At 47.1% G+C, this 17,656-nt stretch overlaps 1 protein-coding gene across 1 annotated transcript in view; it reads left to right on the top strand.

Moving 5' to 3' along the window:
* The window catches only part of LOC144752426 (uncharacterized), a 1,170,660-nt gene that overhangs the window by 775,478 nt on the left and 377,526 nt on the right, over positions 1-17,656 (top strand). The gene's annotated exons all lie outside the window — the stretch shown is intronic.

The following is a 17,656-nucleotide window of genomic DNA, read 5'->3' as shown; positions in this document are numbered from 1 at the left end:
GGGCTTTGAGTAATGCCTTGAATTTAGGAAACAAGGGGGTTGTTCTGATGTGGGAGGGAATGGAGTTCCAGATTTTTGGTGCGTTTCCAGCAAATGATTTGGTAGCAGTTTTCTGTTTACGAGTTTTTAGAGGAATCAGTAGAAGAGAGTTGGAGCTCCTGAGATTTCTGGACTGGTCGGCCCTTTTGAGTTTGTCAGCCAGGTATTCCGGTTTGCCTGTGTGCAGGGCTTTGTGAGTGAGGCAGGCTGTTCTAAAGCTAGCTCGCAACTCGACTGGGAGCCTTTTAAGTTCTCTCAGAGCGGGAGAAATGTGATCGAATTCTTTAGTTTCTGTAACCATTCTGGCAGCTGCATTAAAGGTTGTTCTCAGGGGGGCGAGGTGGGATTTTGCTGTCCCTGTCAGGGCGGGAATCCTGTAGTCTATTCTGGAGAGTACCAGTGCTTTGGTGGCTTGTTGAAGGTCCTTGGGTGGGAGGAAGGGTTTTATTTTGTATAATAGTTTCAGGTTGAGAAAGGCGTTTTTGGCGTATCTGGTGATATGTTTCTTCATGTCCAGTTTCGGGTCGAGGGTGATCCCTAGAGATTTTAGTGACTCCGCTAAGGTGAGGTTGAAGTTGAGTGTGTCAATGGCTTTGAGCCATTCTTCAATTTTGGGGTTTTCCTCTTTGTTGGAGATGAGGAGTATTTCCGTTTTCTCTTGATTAAGTTTCAGGTGATGACTTGTAAACCAGTGTTGGACCTCCTTCAGCTTGGTATTAAGTCTTTGGATGTCGTCGATTGAAGTGGTTTCCAGATAGAGCTGCGTGTTGTCAGCATATAAATGAAAAGGGATGTTGGATTTTCTGAGTAGAGAGGTGAGGGGTTCGATGTAAATGTTGAAAAGCTGAGGGGAGAGCACTGACCCCTGAGGAACACCCCTGGGGACAGGGTGGAGGTCAGATTCAAAGTTTTTAATTTTTATTCTTTGGGAACGGTTGTGGAGAAAGGAGGAGAACCAATGGAGGACCGTCTCCTGAAGACCTGCCCTTTCTTGTAAGACCTTGATGAGTAAATTGTGGTCAACTGTATCGAATGCGGCCGATAAGTCTAGGAGGATGAGGAGGCAGCATCGATCTGAGTCAAGTGCTTGAGTAGATCGTCAATGACATTGAGGATGGCAGATTCAGTACTGCAGCCTTTTCTGAAGCCCGATTGATGGGGGTCTAGGAGACTGATGTTATCCAGGTGTTGGGTTAGTTGAAGGAGTACACATCTTTCTAGGATCTTAGACAAAAGAGGTAGGTTCGATACAAGTCTGAAGTTGTTCAGTTCCTTGGTGTCTAGCCCTGGGTTTTTTCAGCAGTGGTGTGACTTGACCTACTTTGAGGCATTCGGGAACAGTTCCAGAGCTCAGGGAGCTGTTGAGGATCCTGCACCAAAGCGGGGCTAGGACGTGCTTCAAGTCTTTGGCCAGGTGAGGGGGAAGTTGATCTAGGGCTTGTGATGATGGTTTAGCGTTGGAGATTAGTTTGATTATCTCTGCTTCTTGGATGGGAATGAAGGCGGACCAAGGTTTTGGGGGGTTTGGGGCGGTGCTGACAAGAAATTCAGTTGATTCGGTCTCTGTGGAAGGGGTGGGGTTTGAGCCAAGTGAGAGATCGATCTTAGCGATTTTGTCGTTGAAAAAGATGGCAAATTTGTCTCAGCGTTCTTTGGATGCCTGCGTTGAGGAGGGTATAGATTTAGAGGTTTGGTTCCTGATGGTGTTGAAGAGCTCTTTGGGACAGTTTGTTGCAGTTTCAAGCGCAGAGCAGAAGAAAGCGGTCTTTGTGGTCTTGATGTGCTTTTTGTACAACCTGCGAGCTGCTTGGAGTTGATCGCGATGAAGGACGGAGGGATTGTTCATCCAGATTCTCTCAGCGCCTCTTAGTTGTCTTCTTTCCTCATTGATGTCATGGCAGAACCATGATCTGGAGGGAATGATCCTGGACTTTTTTAGTTTCAAGGGGGCAAGGTGATCTAGGGTGTGTGTCAGGTTGAAGTTGTAAAGAGAGGTGAGTTCGGTAGTTGAGAGGTGTGCAGTGGTGTTGGGAAGGATCGAGCTGATTCTTTCTTCTAGGTCAGCTCGAGGGATCTGAGCTGTGTTCCTGACTCATTTGGGAGGGTCAAGATTGGGGCTTAGATTGGACAAGATCGCATGATTGATGTGAAAAAGAACTATGTGGTGATCGGCCCAGTCGACGGGGAGGATGTGGTTAATGGAGATTGCATTACTTTCCGCTATAATTGCATCAAGGATTGCTTCTCCATGGTGTGTTTCTTCTAAGCAATGTTGAGTCAGGTTGTGTACTAGTAGTAATTTGTTTAGGGTTTGAATAAGCAGATTATTTTGTTTAGTTCCATTTTAGATTAAGGTCGCCCGGAATTATATTGTTGGAGTTGCCGAGTGCACAATGGGCAATCAGGTCGGCAAGGTGAACCCCAAATTCTGATGAGTTACCTGGAGGATGATATAGAAGGTGGCAGAGTGTAGGCCTAGCGTCGTGTGTTTTGATGATGACTGAGAGACATTCAAAGGAGCTGTACAAGCAGGAGGAGGTTTCCGTAATGGAGATGTTGTTCTTGTGGATAATTGCTATGCCCCCTCCTCTTTTTACTTGTCTGTCTTTGTTAATCATTGTGAATCCGGGGGGCACCAGCATGTCCACATCACCTATGCACCCTTCTTCTCCTGTACCCTCTCCTTCACCTCCTCTTCATTCAAACCTTTCACCTCAAAATTCTCCTCCTCATTCTTCACCTCCACATGCACCACCTCAGAATGATGATGAGTATAACCTAGGGGAAGGGGGAGACCCAGATGAGCCTTTTCCTTACCCAAGTGATTCACCACACTGGGAGTACCCAAAGCCACAGGATGTACCAGATATCCCAGATCCACATCCATACCCATCCAAACCATCTCCTCCAGAAGATAATATCGGTTTTGGACACTTACTCAATAGGGCTGCCATCTATCATAATGTCACAATGCATTCAGATGAGGCAGAAGAAGATTTTTTGCTAGATACTTTTTAACACTCCCAAAAGTCAGTTCAAATACTACCTATGATTAAAGGGGTCATTAAGCATGCCCCAGAAGTCTTTAAAGATCCTGTACGAGCTAGGATCATGAATACAAGAATAGAGAAAAAGTACTGGCCTGCTCCTGGGCATCCTGCCTACATTAAGGGACAGCTACCCTTAGACTCCCTAGTCGTTTCAAACTCCAAAAAACGAGCAAACTCACAGACATCAGGTGAAGCACCACCTCCTGATAAGGAGTCAAAAATGATAGACGTGGGGGGCGTGGCTAGCAGCCGTGAGAGATGGCTGCTGCCTAGAGGAGCTCTCGCCCATTCACGGTAGAATAGCCACTAAACCACCGTCCAGACCCGAACATAAGGTGTGAAAGTCGGGGTCGGAGTCCTGTTGACCCCCCCCTTCCCCGCCCCCCCTTTGGATTGCGCTCTCTGAAACCCGCGATCTGCAGAGGAAAATGTGGAAAAGGCTTGTGTCCGGAGCTGCGGCGAAGGAGACAACATGGCGGCGCGGACCTGAGGAAAGTAATCGCTTTGCCCAGGCTGACCCTCCAGTGTGATTCTGGACGGGGTGCGAGACAATCGCGACGAGGAGCAGGTAAGGTGGTGGGTGCCCGGCGGAGGGGACATCGTTTGCGGTGTAGCCTTGACGACCGGTGGAGCGGCTCTGCCCTGGATGCGAAGTCGGGGACTGCATTACTCGGGTCCCCGGCTTTGAGGCCTTCCTGCGGCGGTCGAGGCGAGCCGGGGAAGAGGAGCTGGCTTCCTCCCTCCCCCCCCACCTCAATTAAAGACATCGTCGCTCTCCTGGTCATGGGGAGGAGGTGAACGGGCGTCGAGGCGACCGGACAGCTCGGGGTGTGGCAGCAAATATCGCCGACAGGAACACCCCGGCGGAGTGCAAGCAAGCAGGCACCCTGGAGGCCCATAGGAGATACCCCTGACACAACGAGGAAGAAGGCAAAGGGCACCTTCAAGGGGGAGCCAAAGAGGTAGAGATACCAGGCCATCAGTTGGGACACCCCCCCCCCCCCTCGCCTAAGTGGAAGCAAAAGGGGTTGCTGAAAAGCGTGTCAGCGGAGACTCTATTATCTGGGCCTGGGAGTGAGGGGCTGTAGGGCCCAGGGACAAGGCCATACCGGAGTACGGGAACTTTGCGGACCGTGCTGCATCCGCCCACCCCCCCTCCTGTTCATAGGGGGAAACCTGAACTGCGCTGCTCAGCCTAACAGCTATGTGAAGGAGAAAATACAGGACGATTGCTTCGCCTGTCTAGGGGAATCCCTGGGGCTCCAGCTCTCGGGCCTGTCTTAAACTTTGGGTGGTGCTCAGCTCACAACACGTCCTGACGTAGGAGGGAGATATTGGAGAGCTGTAGGAGTATATGGTGGTGGCCGAGGGATCCTGAGCTACACAGTCCCATATCAAGAATTTGCCAGGGATCTAGCACCTAACGACACCACTGGCTGGCCGGCACACCATACTAGTCCTGGGGATCAACCACAATGGCAGCCGGGGGTAAGGGATCAAGGGCCAACGCCCAGAAACAGCTCGCGAAATACGCCTGGACTAAAAATGGAGAAAAGGGTGAATCACCTAGTAAGGAGAAGGAAGGATCGGGTGTGGGACAGCCGCATGCCAAGGAGCCGACTCTACATGATGTTATGGCAGCTATCGGAGGAATTCGTGCCTCGGTGGACTCATCTACAGTGGAGGTGTCACTACTTCGAGCGGATTTCAGGAAAATCGACGAGAAAGTCCAAGAGCTAAAGATTGTGACGAAAGCTTTACAAACAGACACCTCGGAACTGCAGTCTCAAATGAGTGAGATGCAGAAAAAGCAGGATAGGATGGAGTACCAACTGGATGATTACGAAGGGAGGGCCCGACAGAATAACATTTGAATACTAGGTGTTCCGGAAAAAACAGAGGGGCCTGCAGCGGACCTCTATGTCGAGGACTTAATCACAAAACACTTGAAGCCGAAGTCACTGTCTAGCTACTTTTCTATAGAACGTGCTCATAGAGTGCCGGGAGGCAAACCAAAAGTGGGTGCACCCCCGAGGCCACTGATTGCTAGGGTATTTAATTATCGTGACAGAGACATAATTTTGCAAACATCCAGGACTGCTCCCCCACTGAAAATTGATAACTACGAGGTGCAGTTCTTTCCTGATTTTATGGCTAAGGTTCATCCCCAAAGATGGAGTTTTCAGGCAGTGAAGCGGGAACTGAGAGACCGTGAAGTGAAATACTCAATGTTCTTCACTGCGCGGCTGCGGGTGGAGTCAGAGGGCAAATTTTGGTTCTTCGACTCACCTGACGCAGTCTGGGACTGGATGGAGGGATGGACAACAGTGGAGCGTCGGAGAAAGAATCGCCCTGACAGGCAGGAGACGTTGAAAGACAATCGATCGGACGCACCGGGAGCGGCAGCGGCCTCGGATCCTAGCGGGCTGGAGGAACAGGGCTAATTTAGCGCAAAACTGAGCTGCGATGTTTCACTCTGCAGGAGTTGTGCAGGGGTGTGTGGCTGTTGGCTGATATAAATGTCGCAATTACATATAGGGATGTTCGGGGTGAATGATGTGCATTATGTGCTGAATAGATTGATGTGATATGATACTGTTTGATCTTGGTTCTTCAAGGACGGTGGTGATAATATCTAGAACATTTGTGGAAACCGTGACTGGGGGAGGGTTGGATCCCCCTGCATTTCTAGCATGTTTAATGGGGTGAGAAGCGCTCTGCTGAGTTTGGGGGTGGGTAGTTTTGAATCCACTGGCAGGGTAGCAGGGTGGGGGGTGTTAGTGGGATTGGGCGGGTGGAGGGGAAATGGGACAGAAAGTGTTGTTCTTGCCATGCAGTTGCCTTAATGAAAACACTTATTGCAATCACGTTGATAGACAGGCTTTGTAGTGCAGATAAATTGCCGTGTTTGGTTTTTTCTTTTTGTTCATGTTCTAGTGACGGACTTCCAGCTGATGTTGATTTTGTTTTCTGTATGATGCTCATAACATTGTGGACCTTATATTCGACCTGCATTGTGATATTTGTATTTTTGACCAATGGTAGTCGATCATGAATCGATGCTCTCTATACTCACCTGGAATGTTAATGGACTGGGGGATAGAATTAAGAGGGGAATAGTACAACAATACCTGAAAAGGCAGTCCCCGGATCTGGTTCTCCTACAGGAAACCCATCTGGTTAGCAATAAAAGTAAGGCCCTCAATAGGTGGGGATATAAGCTTCTTGTGCATGCAGACTACACTACAGGCTCCAGAGGTACGTGCATCCTTGTCAGGAAAAACGTTCCATTGATTGTACTTAATACGCGGTCAGATGCCGCAGGAAGGTTTGCTGTAGTTGAGGCTCAATGGGAGGGAAGGGCTTTTAATGTTGTATCAGCCTATTTGCCACCAGCACTAGGTAAAGATGCCCTTGCAGAACTAGGTCGAGTGCTCACGGATCTTAGGGATGGAGTCCTGATATTAGGGGGAGATTATAACATGACGATGAATGACTTAACTGATAGACGCCCAGTACGACAGAGTATGCGACCAAATGAACTAATGGCTGAATTCACCACGGCAATGGGGCTCACAGACTTGGGGCGGTAGCTACAGGGTGACCCTATAGATTTCACATATTTCTCCAGTGTGCATGACTACCGGGCGTCATCGTGGCATAGACGATGTTATAGCTTTGAGCTTCATCCACTCAAGAGACCATTTAAAGCCGTCGCCTTCGCATTTTAAATACTGGAAGTTCAAGGGAAGGCTACAAATCATCGCTAGAGTAATACTGTGAGGATCACATACAGGTCACTCAATACTACAGAAGTTAAAAACTAGAAGGCTTGCTGAGAACCCTAAATTATCTTTAGCCCAGCTGGACAGGAAGTCCTTTTATTGTCAATTATATATGTGTTTGTATATTGCTTTCTTTCTATGTATGTGCGAAAGACGGTCACCTGATGAAGGCAGTTTGCCGAAACGCGCGTAGTCAAAAACCACCGCTTTGCCTACTCTAAAAAGAACATTGACCGGTTTTATTATTATTTTTTGTGATTTGTTTGACTTATGTGTTATGTGTATTTACATGTGTTTTACTATATATGTATCCAGAATGATTAATATTTGGATGATGAACTAAAAAACGAAAAAAATCTAAAAATGTTCATAAAAGCAAAATATCAAGATGAAATAAAAATATTTTTTATATACAACTAAACTCTGCTCATATATATGTATTTCTAGTCGCAACTGTTTCTGTAAGGAGAGTTTTGGCAGTGATTAATTGAGTGTTTTGCTATAATTTCTGGGTTTTTTCCAATGTTAATTCTTTCCCTACGTATAGCAAACTAAGTATTTGTAGGGGTCCCCTGTTTTCCAAATTAAGTATAGTTGTTATCCATAAAACGGGTAAGCCGGTGGAAGACTGTCGTTCCTATAGAACGATCTCATTAATCAAAGTGGAGGCAAAGGTCCTAGCGAAAGTACTTGCCACACGCCTAGGGATGGTGATATCCTCACTAGTACATCCCGACCAGTCCGGTTTTATGCCGGGAAGAAATACAGCCCTTAATATCCGTCGTCTACATAACGTATTGGCCCGACAGGTATTTCTGGATGAGGACGCGGCTATATTGTCCCTAGATGCCTCTATGGCCTTCGATTCAATTGAATGGTCCTACATGTTTGAGGTACTACTCAGAACAGGACTAGGCCCGAAATTCCTGAGGTGGGTACGACTGCTTTACACAGACATAGCTGGACAGGTGAGAGTGAACGGCTTCACGTCTAGGCAGTTTTCTCTTCGTTGGGGCACTAGACAGGGTTGCCCTTTGTCCCCGCTATTATTTGCACTGATGTTGGAGCCCCTGGAGACTTGGGTGCGAAAAGATGTCATGACCAGAGGGCTGAGATGGTCCCCGGATTGTGAGGACAGAATATCGTTATATGCTGACGACATAGTGCAATATCTGGCGTATCCCTATAGATCCATTCGAGTGGTCTTAGACATCTTTACTAATTTTGGAAAGTATTCGGGATATGCTATCAACTGGGACAAGTCAGTACTATATATGCTCCACGGACACGTTCCCCGTCTTCCCAAAGATTATGCCTTGATGATTGCGACTGATGGTTTTAAATACCTAGGGGTCTTCGTTACACCAGATTCGGCTCTTTTCTACAAGAGCAATTTGGCGCCCTTGTTAGCGCGACTGCGAGCTGACGTCCAGCATTGGAGGTCCCTACCCTTGTCACTGATTGGTCGGGCGGCACTCTTTAAGATGCTTGCACTTCCTCGCATTTTGTATATTCTACACAATAGTCCGACTAAAGTTCCTGATATCTTTTTTGTGGCTGTGGCGTGGGAGCTACGTACACTATTGTGGGATGGAAGGGCTCCCAGAATAGCGCTCCAAAAATTGACGAAAGGGTGGTACGACGGTGGAATAGCGCTGCCCGATGTTCGGTTGTACTATTGGGCTTCGCAACTGGTTACGGTAAATAGATGGAAGTATACCCTACCAGATGATCCGGTGTGTGCCTTGGACAGATATCAAATGGAAGGAGCAGGCTATCTCGGGGCACTTTATTCGTCCTCACGGAGCAAGAGGCTTGTAGGACCCACACAGCATACGCTGCAAATATGGAGACTGGCTAATTCCCGCCTGGGTTGGACGAATAGACTCACTCAGATGACACCGCTGTGGTCTGCACAAAAGTTGGGCATGCTCTGTCGTCATCCAGGGTTTGACAAATGGGACATGATTGGTATCTCAACGGTAGGAGATATGATTAAGAAGGGTAAGATCCTTCGGTTTGAGGAGCTACAGAGAAGGTACCAGTTGGCTCCGAGCGAAGTCTTTCGATATTTACAAATCAGACACGCCTTAATGGCAGCATTTCCTAGCTGTGAGGCTATTCCAGAATATTCTCCATTAGAAGATCATCTATTGGACGGACAGCTGCATGCCAAGGCAATTTCTCTCACATATAGAAAACTCAGTAACAACATGCCGGATGCCTTTGGACAGCTCAGAGAGAAATGGGAAAGAGAACTAGGACCATTGGAAGAGGAAGATTGGAGGCAAGCATTGATGTCTCCGAGAGAGGCTGCCATCACACTTAGGTATCGCCTTATACAGCTCCGTATACTACACCGCTCATACCTGACTGGGATTACTCTGACGAAGATAGGGTCTAGGTCAGATGATCTATGTTTTAAGGGATGTGGGCAGTCAGCTAGCTTTTATCATATGATTTGGGAATGTCCTATGGTGCAAAACAGATGGGTCAGTATTGTGACACATCTGCGGTCTGCTCTAGGTAAAACGGTCACGCTGACACCACGACTGGGTTTGCTAAACATATGGGAACCTACGGACCTTACGGAGACGGAACAACAGTTTGCAACGTTAGGATTCACTTTATTTAAGAGAGAACTAGCTAGGGGGGAGGGGTAGTGCCAGGCCGCCAGGGGTTGCAATATGGAGTAGGGAATTGGATAAATGTATGGTGGCTGAGAAAGAAGTGTTTATCGCACGTGGGTGTCCAAAGAAATGGGATAAGAAATGGGCCCTATGGAATCTATACAGAGGTGAAATATGTGTGTCCCCATCGGTAGACTTAGAAATGCGGAGAGATAGAGGGAGAGAGCAAGAAATGTAATGAATCCCTGTATTGAATATATTAGTCACTGCAAAGGTCACTCTGATTGGTATTGTGAAATATCTGTATCAATGTCAATGGTCGGTCACTATTGCAAAGTTAAAATTAAAAAAAAATAATAATAGACGCTTCAGGCAAGAGAATAGCTGCCCAAGCTAGCAAAACATGGCGCATAGCTAATACACAAGCCCTCCTCGCAAGATACGACATCGCTCACTATGATTAGTTAGAAACACTTTTACAACATCTACCTGACCAATATAAAGCACAGGCAAATGACCTTATACAAGAGGGTAAGCTAATCTCAAATGCCTCAATCAAGTGCGCACTAGATGTAGCAGACACTGCGTCTAGGGCAATAAACACTAGTGTCCTACTTAGACGACATACATGGCTACGCATTTCAGGATTTAAGCAGGAAGTGCAAACATCCATCTTAAATCAGCCTATAAACCAACAACAATTATTTGGTCCACAGGTACTTGAGAAAATGAAGAAAGACACTGATACAGCCAAATCTATGGGAGCTCTGCAGTCCACCCAAGCACGAGGCTCCTTTCATCGCTCCTTTTAGAGAGTAGGCTCCAAACAAGCTGGAGCAGACAATTCAGCTTCCTTTATAACCAATACACAAACATCTTCCAATAGAGGATATTTTAGAGGAGGCTATAGAGGCAACAAAAATAAGGGAAGAAGTCAAGGAAATAACAATAATCGAACTTCTCCCAACACAAAACAGTGACTTCCTTCTTCTTCCCCAACAGCATTCCACTCCTGCAGGGGGAAGACTAACACAGTTCATACCTGTCTGTAATTCCATCACAACAGACAAATGGGTAAGACAGATTATCCAGTATGGCTACTGCCTAGAACTTACAGCTACCCCTCCACATATACCACCCAGACAGCGTCCAATGTCTACAGAAAATCTAACGCTGCTCAAACAAGAGGTTCTATCATTGCTTCTAAAAAACGCAATAGAAATAGTTCCATTACAACATCAAGGAACAGGGGTTTACTCGCTGTATTTCCTGATACCCAAGAAGGACGGGACACTAAGACCAATTCTAGACCTCAGGCCCCTCAATCTATATATACACTCAGATCATTTTCATATGATCACTTTACAACAAGTGCTCCCATTGTTGCAACAAGGTGATTTCCTTACTACACTAGATCTCAAGGACGCCTACTTCCACATTCCCATACATCCTTCTCACAGGAAGTATTTAAGTTTGTGCTAGAAGGACAACACTATCAGTTCAAATTCCTTCCATTCAGAGTCACAACTGCACCAAGAGTGTTTACAAAGTGCCTAGCAATAGTAGCAGCACATCTCAGAAGATAACACATCCATGTCTTCTCATACCTAGAGGATTGGCTTATAAAAGCCAAGTTGTTCAATCAGTGTGCCCAACACACATTACAAACGATTCAAACATTGCACAACTTAGGATTCACAATCAACTACACCAAGTCATATCTCCAGCCCTCTCATGTACATCAATACCTAGGGACTACAATAAACACAGCTACAGCTCTAGCTTATCCCAGTCCAGCCAGGATACAAAACATCCAAGCCTTAGTCACAAAGTTTCAAACACAACACTCTCTCCCAGCCAGAGTGTTTATGCAACTAATAGGCATGATGGCATAAAGCATTGTTATTGTTCCATATGAAAGACTGCAAATGCGCCCATTGCAGGAATGTCTAGCACATCAATGGAACCAGGCTCAAGGACAACTTACAGACCTGGTGTTGGTAGACAGCCGCACACATCGCTCTCTGCAGTGGTGGAACACCAAAAACTTGTCCAGAGGGCTGCAGTTCCTCGAGCCTGTTCCACAAATAGTACTTACAACAGATGAATCCATAACAGGATGGGGAGCCCATCTCCTACACCATACAACTCAAGGGAAATGGACCACTCAACAAAAAGTGCTCCACATCAATCACCTAGAGCTGCTAGCAATATTCCCAGCACTCAAGTCCTTTCAAGTACATGTACAGACCAAGACTGTCCTGATCCGGACAGACAACATGACAGCCATGTACTACATTCAAAAACAGGGGGGGAAACACTCTCTGCAACTGTCTCAGCTTGCACAGAACATTTGGAGATGGGCCATTCCACAAAAATATATCTGCTAGCAGAACACCTTCCAGGAGTTCACAATCAGATAGCAGATCTGTTAAGTCGACAGACACAACAGATTCACGAATGGGAACTACATCAGCAAGTTCTTCTACCATTGTTTCCCAAGTGGGGTCATCCAGACATAGATCTGTTCGCCACACACGAAAACGCAAAATGCCCAACCTTCGCCGCTAGGTTTCCACACCCGTTGTCCAAAGGCAATGCGATATGGATGAACTGGTCAGGCAGATTTACATACGCTTTTCCGCCACTCGCACTAATACCACTAGTAGTACGCAAGTTAAGACAACAGTCTCTCAAGATGAACCTAGTAGCACCCACATGGGCACGACAACCGTGGTTCATAACCCTGTTAGAACTCAATAGTTCCACACCAGAAACTGTGTCTTGACACCATCCATGCTAACGCAGAACCACGGAGAAATCACACATCCAGATCCAAGTCAACTGAATCTAGCGATATGGCTCCTGAAGTCTTCGAGTTTGGTACCTTAACCTACCCCTAGACTGTATGAATATCATTAAGGAAGCCAGAAGACCTACTGCTAGAGCCTGTTATGCAGCAAAATGGAAAAGATTTGCTATTTACTGCAACAATAATCAAATTGATCCACTGGATGCTTCTATCCAGAATATTATCTGCTACCTTCTACACTTACAAAGATGTAGTCTAGCCGCATGCGTGCGGTTGATATTCTGCTGCTGCGCTGACTTTTTCAAAAGCGCACTTTACATGACGAGCTGGGCTCGTCATGAGCGTGCGAGGAGGCTACCTCATGACGAGCCCAGCTCGTCATGAGCGTCGAAGGGGCTAGCATATTCATCTATAAGGCTTCATCTTGCAGCCATTGCTACGTACCTACAAAATACACAACATCTGTCATTATTTAAGGTTCCTGCGATTAAAGCATTTATGGAAGAATTGAAAAGAGTCGTTCCTCCTAGGTTACCACCCACTCCAGTGTGGAACCTAAACATTGTTCTTACCAGGCTCATGGGACCCCCTTTTGAAACTTTACACAAATGTGAACTGCAATTCCTCACATGGAAAACAGCTTTCCTTATTGCTATTACCTCTCTCAGGAGAGTAAGTGAAATTCAGGCTTTCACTTATCATTTCTCTTCACGATTCTGTCCTCCCCCTCCCCGAGCCCTCTGTTAAGCATGCTGTTTGCGGCTTGTCCGCCCCCAGGACAACATTCCCCGAGATCATTCATTTATCTCCTACCCACAGACCCTTGGACCTGGCCGGTAAGTCTCGTCTTTCCATCCCGGGACCTGGCCCCAACCCCTCCCTATCTGTGATGTACCTTAACACTCGGTCTCTGGTCAGCCATCAATCTGACATCTTCTATCTTTTAGGGTCGGAACAGCCTGATATCCTATTTCTGTCCGAGACCTGGCTCACAGATGATTCCACCCCCGATATCCTGGCGGCCATCCCCCCAGGATATTATATACTGCAAGCCAACCGCCCCTCTGGTAAAGTGGGCGGCGGGGTCGCAGCCATCATTAGGCACCCAAACCGGTTTTCCCCTGTGTCTATTCCCAGCATCTCCATGACCGACTGTTTGGTACTCAGGCTGGAGCAACCTGGGTCCTCCCTTATATGTGTCCTAGTCTACCGCCCTCCCCAATCCATGCCAAACTTTTCAGTCCAGTTTGGCGAGCTCATCTCGCAGCTGACCATCAACAACACCAATGTTTTGGTCCTGGGCGACTTTAATTACTGGCCATCGGACCCTCACGAAACCTCTGATTCCCTCGCCTTTTCCGACCTTATGCTGGGCCTCAATTGTACCCAACACATACATACACCCACGCACGTTAAAGGTCACATCCTGGACCAGGTATGGACTTCTTCCTTGGATATCTCCACCCCCCTTGTTCTCCCCTGTCTTTGGTCGGACCATCTACTCATCACTTTTTCCCTTGCTAAACCCGTTCCGGTTAGTGTTGCCCGAGAATCCAATTTCCTGGCACGTAATTGGAACAAGGCTGACATTAATAAATTTACTTCCCTCCTGAGTTTATCTGCTCCTTCTATCACGGAACCTACCATCTCCATCGACTCTCAGTCCGACAACCTCATTCACTGGCTTGTCTCCGCCGCTGACTCGGTGGCACCTTTAAAACCTGTTAAAACGCGGCGAAATCATGACGCCCACAGGTGGTTCACCGAGGAACTGAAGGCACTGAAACTTAGTCTTCGTCAGGCCGAAAGACGCTGGCGTCGAGAATATTCCCCACAGACAAAAGCTGTCTTCTCCTCCCAACTGAGAGAATACAAGTCTGCTATAGCCAGGGCTAAATCCTGCTACTTCTCCAATAAGATCCTGAATTCCATCAACAAGTCTAAAGACATCTTCTCTATTGTTGAGGAATTATCTAACCCGGCGAGAGTTACCATTGCTCCCCTCCCCTCCCAGCTTTTGTGCGATTCTCTGAATCAATTTTTTGTGGACAAAATTGTTAAAATTAAAACTAGCATTTCTGTTCATGCCTCACCTGCCTCCCCCCCACCCACTTCTTCCAACCCTCACCACACTCATACCCTAACCCAGCTCCCCCTCATCTCAAAAGATAATTTTCTTCCCCTCTTGCTCAAAGTCTCTTCCGGTTCTCCCAGCGATTGTTGCCCCCCGTCGGCCCTACGAGAAGCCTTCACTTCCTGCCCGGATCCCCCTTTAGCCCTTCTAAACAACTCCCTGACTATGGGGGTGGTCCCGGGATCCTTTAAACGGGCAGAGGTGGTCGCTATCTTGAAAAAACCCACGGCTGACCTGTCCAACATGAGCAACTACCGCCCAATTTCTCTCCTTCCCTTCCTTAGCAAAGTCCTGGAGTCTCATGTTACTCAAACCCTCACCTCGTTTGTAGAGGACTCCTGTGTTCTGGACCCCAAGCAGGCTGGATTCAGACCGGCACATTCCACAGAAGCAGTCATCCTCTCTGTGATGGACGAACTACGCAGGGGCGCCGACACCAACATCTGTCAGGCTCTGGTCCTCTTGGACCTGTCGGCCGCCTTTCACACGGTCGACCACGATATCTTGGTCGACCGTGTCAGAGAGGCTGGCATCCAGGGTACTGCCCTGGACTGGGTGCGCTCTTTCCTGACCCACCGTCATCAAGCTGTCAGGCTGTCTCAGTTCTCTGCCTCTCAAGTCGAGCTGACCTGCGGTGTCCCACAGGGCTCCTCCTTATCCCCTCTTCTTTTTAATTTATACTTGGCCCCCTTAATCCGTTCCCTCCGCCGTTTTAATGTCTCCGCGTTTAATTACGCGGACGACATTCAATTGGTTTTCACCATTGACTCCGGAGCTGAATCCATCTCCACCTTCCAAAACACCCTCTGCTTCATCAGCGATTGGATGGGCACAAACCATCTGAAACTTAACCCCGACAAGACCGAGCTGGTGCTTGTCGGGGGACCCTCCAATCCCTGGCATACCTCCTTTTGGCCTGCTAGCCTGGGCATCCCCCCTTGTCCTGTCAACTTAGTAAAAAGTCTGGGAGTTGTTATCAGCAACGATCTATCTATGACACCACAGATCAGCGCTGTAGTTTCCTCCAGTCACTTCCAGCTCAGGAAAATACGTAAGATCTCTCGCCTACTTACCACCGACACCCTTACTCTGGCCTTGCTTGCGCTAGTCATGTCTAGGCTTGACTACGCAAACGCATTATACGTAGGCATTCCTGTATACCAACTCAGGAGACTGCAGTTGATCCAAAATCAGGCTGCCCGCCTGATATATCATCAGCCCAGAGATCAACATGTTCAACCTCTCTTAAAAAGTCTCCACTGGCTTCCGGTTTCTGCTCGCTGTAAATTCAAGCTCGGCTGCATCATCTCCAAATCCCTCTCTGGTCATGGCCCTTCCTTCATTTCTTCTCTGCCTCATCAGTATGTCCCCTCCCGTACCCTCCGGTCTTCCCATATGGCTCTTTTATCTGTCCCCAGATTCAAGCGGAAGAAACACGGTGGCCTCAGGTTTTCTTTTTTAGCCCCGTCTTTTTGGAACTCCCTACCTCTCCCTCTTAGGTTATCCTCCTCTTATTCCAGATTCAGATCCTCCCTTAAAACGCACCTCTTCACTGAAGCGTATAATTAGCTGTTATCCACTGTTATGTTAGTTCTGTCTCTCCTCTTTGCTCTCTCTGTACAGCGCCAAGGAACCTAATGGTGTTAGCGCGCTCAATAAATTAATTTAACATAACATAACATAACACTATACAAGAACCATTTTTACAACTACACTGTAACAAAGTGGTCCTAAGAACAAATTCAAAATTCCTTCCTAAAGTCATTACTCCATTTCATCTAAACCAATCAGTAGAGTTGCCAGTGTTTTTTCAAAACCCAGACTCTGTAGCAGAAAGAGCTCTACACACCCTAGACGTAAAAAGAGCCCTTCTATATTACATTGATAGGACTAAAACCTTTCGGGAAAAAAACAAATTGTTTTTAGCTTTCTCACCACCACATAAAGGCAACCCCATCTCTACAGCTAGAATTGCTAGGTGGGTTGTAAAATGCATACAACTATGCTATCAAAAAGCAAAACATACATTAACAATTCCTCCTAGACCGCACTCCACACGCAAACTAGGAGCCTTTATGGCCTTCTTAAGCAACATTCCTCTAGAAGACCTATGCAAAGCAGCAACATGGTCTACAATACATACCTTCACTGCACACTATTGTGTTGATGTGCAAGCAAAGCAGCAAGCTGCAGTAGGCCAAGCTGTCCTCAAAACTCTCTTTCAAGGTACTGCAACAGATACATGTGACTACCGCTAGGGGAAACACTGCTGTATAGTCAATGCTCAGTGTGAGATCTGCAGCTCATATGCCTCGAACCGTAAATGCTACTTACCAGTATGCATCTGTTCTTGGCATGTAGAGCTGCAGAGTCTCACACGCCCACCCGCCTCCCCGGGACCTGTATCTGTTCCAGTTCTATGTTAATTAGATATACACACATGGACAGTTATTTTTTCTATTTCTACTAACTCCATCATTTCCCATCATGGCGAAAAACAATCTAAGGATGGAGTTGATGCCCATGCGCACTATCGTCTAAGGGAGGAGTCACCCATCTCGTGACTACAAAGACTTCTTCCAAGACGACAACAACATGCAATCATCCAAGCCCAACACCAGGTGGCAATCTAATGCTCAGTGTGAGACTCTGCAGCTCTACATGCCAAAAATAGATGCATACTGGTAAGTAGCATTTACCTCACTATCCATGAACATTAGATGTAACAGCTTTAGAATATGGATGAGTGTGCCTGTGCACTGTCAGTGACCTGGCCAAAGAGGGCATGAAGGAGCTGAAACTGTATCATAAATTCAAAACTATTCTGAACAGGGAACCCCAAAATACAATCGCCCCAGCCCCCAAAATTCTTAAGATGTCCCTACAGGGAGGCAGGAAATTCCAAACACTTTCGGGAGTGGAAACCACCAGAACCTTCTCCTACTTCAAAGTTGGCACTGGTTATAAATAATGGACCTTCAGACCCAACTCTTCAGTACACCTCTAGACCCGTGGAAGACTCAGAAGCACTGCTGTGCTGCTCTGCAGGAAGGACTGCTATTCTATTCTCCTGCTGCCCTGCTGACCTGCCTGAGTAAGGAGGACTTAACCGGCATGTTGATTCCAAGACCACCACAAGAACTCCAAGGGCAAGTAGGTTAGCATCCTCATCATGGCCTTAGGGGCAGAAAAGGCTTCAACCATAT

The sequence above is a fragment of the Lissotriton helveticus genome, chromosome 5_1 (assembly GCF_964261635.1).
Source record: "Lissotriton helveticus chromosome 5_1, aLisHel1.1, whole genome shotgun sequence".
Lineage (NCBI taxonomy): Eukaryota > Metazoa > Chordata > Amphibia > Caudata > Salamandridae > Lissotriton > Lissotriton helveticus.
The sequence above is the reverse complement of the archived record's forward strand: the minus strand, read 5'-3'. Positions and strand labels throughout refer to the sequence as shown.